Genomic DNA, 3,829 nt, shown 5'->3' on the forward strand with positions numbered 1-3,829 from the left:
GCAGCAGCGCAGCAGGCGGCCACAGCAACGGCGAGGTGGCGGCGCGACCTTGGGCGGCGGCAGCTGCGGGTTTGACGGGGTGGGGTGGCGGCGGCGGCTACTTATAGGATGGGGGGGCATGCCTTGGGCGAGGGGGTGGCCCGACGGGAGTCCAAGCCAGACTCCCTCGGTGTCCGTGCGGTAGCGGGATTCCTCCCGCTCGGGAGGAAGGCGGCAACAACGTGGGTTGCGGCTCGGCTTGGCTGGGCCTTTGGCCCAGTCGGGCAGCGATTTTTTTTAAATAATTTCGCCCTAAAGAAATAAAATCCTAATAAATATAAAAAATTCTAAAAATGCCAAAAACAATTTTCACCGTCTAAATAAAAATTTTAGAACTAAGCGCACATTTTTCTGGCCTAATAATGCAATTTTCAAAAATGCATATTTTTCTAATTCAAATAAAATAGCAAATAAAATCATATTTTAATTTTAAAATTCTTTCTCCAATATTTCTCTTAATTTGAAGAAGTCATATTATCTTCTCTCATTTATTTTTAATATTGGAAATAATTGGAGAAAAAAAATAAAAATCAAATTGATCCTTTCTTCAAATTTGAAATAATTCAAATATGATTTTTGTGAAACCTCCAACTCTCTCCTTGGGTCCTTGAGTTGCTTAAGATTTCTAGGATCTCAACCAAATGCAAGAATAAATATGATATGCATATGATGATCTATGTATAACATCCAAATTGAAAATTGGGATGTTACAAACCTACCCCCTTAAGATGAATCTCGCCCTTGAGATTTGGGTTGGTCAGCAAAAAGGTTTGGGTGGTCTCTACGAAGATCTTCTTCTCGCTCCCAGGTGGCTTCCTTCTCGGTATGGTGGCTCCACTGAACTTTGCAAAACTTGATAACCTTGCTGCGAGTAACTCGGCTGGAAAACTCAAGAATCTTGACTGGCTTCTCTTCATAAGTCAAATCACTGTCTAACTGAATTGCTTCTAGTGGTACTGTATCTCTCAGAGGAATATCAACCATCTCTGCGTGGCACTTCTTCAGCTGGGAAACGTGAAACACATCATGAACTCCTGACAATCCTTCTGCAATTCCAGCTTGTACGCAACTTCTCCCATGCATTCCAAAACTCTGTATGGTCCCACAAAACGTGGTGCTAGCTTTCCCTTGACTCCAATACGCTTAACTCCTCGAAGCGGGGACACACGAAGATATGCTCTATCTCTGACTTTATAAACTATCTCCTTGCATTTAGTATCTGCATAACTCTTCTGCCTGGACTGGGCTACCTTGAGTCTGTCGCGAATCAACTTAACCTTCTCTTCAGAGTCTTTCATTAAATCTGGTCCGAACAACTGTCTATCTCCAACTTCATCCCATGATAACGGTGTCCTGCACTTCCTTCCGTACAAGGCTTCGAAAGGGGCCATCTTGAAACTAGCTTGATAACTGTTGTTGTAAGAAAACCCTCCATACGGTAAATTGTCATCCCAACTAGATCCATAATCTAGCGCACAAGCTCTCAACATGTCCTCCAGAATCTGATTGACTCTCTCGGTCTGTCCATATGTCTGTGGATGAAAGGCTGTACTGAACTCTAGCCTGGTACCCAAAGTTTCATGCAACTAATTCCAAAACTTTGAAGTGAACTGGGTTCCTCTATCTGATACAATGGTCCTGGAACTCCGTGCAGACATACGATCCTGGTCATGTATATCTTTGCCAACTTACCACTGTTATAGGTGGTCTTTACCAGGATGAAATGAGCTACTTTCGTAAAACGATCGACTACAACCCAGATAGAGTCATAGCCTGAACAAGTCCTGGGTAATCCAGTGATAAAATCCATGACAAGTTTATCCCACTTCCATTCGGGTATCGGCAATGGCTGTAGCAATCCTGCTGGCTTCTGATGCTCTGCCTTGACTCTCTGACATACATCACATACCGCTACATACTCGGCTATATACTTCTTCATTCCTGTCCACCAGAAACTTCCCTTAAAATCTAGATACATCTTAGTGTTTCCTGGGTGAATTGAATACGGCAAATCATGTGCCTCCTGCAGAATTAATTTCCTGATCTCGGGGTCATTAGGCACATATATGCGATCCTCAAACCATAATGTGTCGTGCTCATCCTCACAAAATCCTTTAGCCTTTCCTTTACTCATCCTTTCCTTTATCTCCACAATCTCCTTGTCAGTCTTCTGGGCTTCTCTGATCTTACCCAAAAGAGTGGACTTAATTTCCAATGCTGCAACATAACCTCTCGGAACTATCTCCAAACGTAGCTGTTGAAGATCATCTGCTAACTCCTTAGGTAATCCTCCGTCATGAGCGTGTTAACATAACTCTCGCGGCTCAATGCATCTGCTACAACATTGGCCTTTCCAGGATGATAGTGCAATTTCATATCATAATCCTTGATGAGCTCCAACCATCTCCTTTGCATGAGGTTCAACTCCTTCTGTGTGAAGATGTATTTCAAACTCGTATGATCTGTGTATACCTCACAATGGTTTCCGATGAGAAAATGCCTCCATGTCTTCAGTGCATGCACTACAGCTGCTAACTCCAAATCACGCGCAGCATAATTCAGCTCATGAGGTTTAAGCTGCCATGAGGCATATGAAACAACTCTTCCTTCTTGCATAAGTACAACTCCAAGTCCTCGGCGTGAAGCATCACAATATACTTGATAATCCTTACGTTGGTCTGGGAGAATCAACACTGGGGTTGTAACCAAACATTTCTTCAGCTCCTGAAAACTAGCTTCACACTCCTCAGTCCATTTAAACTTGGTGTCCTTTTTCAATAACTCCGTCATGGTCTTTGCAATCCTGGAAAAATTCTCAATGAACCTCCAATAATAACCTGCGAGTCCAAGAAAACTTCTGATCTCTCCAACTGATGTGGGTGCCACCCATTTAGTCGCAGAAGCAACCTTGGTAGGGTCTACTGCTATTCCTTCTCCGGATATAACATGTCCGAGAAATCCAACTTCCTTTAACCAAAACTCACATTTGCTGAACTTAGCATACAACTGATGTTCCCCGAGCTTCTCAAGAACCAAACGCAAATGCTCCTTATGCTCCTCTTCATTCTTCGAGTAGACCAATATATCATCAATGAACACCATGACGAACTTATCCAGAAAATCCATAAACAGTTTGTTCATCATGTTCATGAAATAGGCAGGGGCGTTAGTCAGACCAAATGACATAATGGTAATACTCATATAGCCCGTACCTTGTGGTAAAAGCTGTCTTTGGTATATCCTGCTCTTGGATCTTCAACTGGTGATAACCTGATCGAAGATCAATCTTAGAGAAAACTTTAGCTCCTTGCAACTGGTCAAACAAATCATTGATCATCGGCAGTGGGTATTCACTACAAAAAAAAGACACATCCGTGACATTTTGGGCCGAACGAATTTTTTTCCTGTCATACATATGACACTTCAATGATGATAATTGTGACAAAACCCGGTATCATCATAGATGTGGTGGGCTCCTACTTCTATGACAAAAAATCATGACAGAAAATGGGCTTTTCATCCTGGGCGGGCCAGAGACGCAGCTGCATGACATTCTTTGGGCCGTCCATGACGGAAAAAACCATGGTAGAAGCGAGGGGGAGGAAAATTTCGGGGAGTTGCCGGTTACGGTGGGAGGTCGGGGGCCGAGCGATGCGCGTTTCTCTCATACACGTGCGAGGCGTTGGCTCTAACTGAAGCCGAGCGAGGCGTTGGGCTCTAACTGAACCCGAGCGATTGCACTCCAGGCTACGCGTTACTGAACCCGAGCGATCGATCGATGGCTGTTAAC

Source organism: Triticum dicoccoides, chromosome 2B (assembly GCF_002162155.2).
Source record: "Triticum dicoccoides isolate Atlit2015 ecotype Zavitan chromosome 2B, WEW_v2.0, whole genome shotgun sequence".
In the NCBI taxonomy this organism is placed as follows: domain Eukaryota; kingdom Viridiplantae; phylum Streptophyta; class Magnoliopsida; order Poales; family Poaceae; genus Triticum; species Triticum dicoccoides.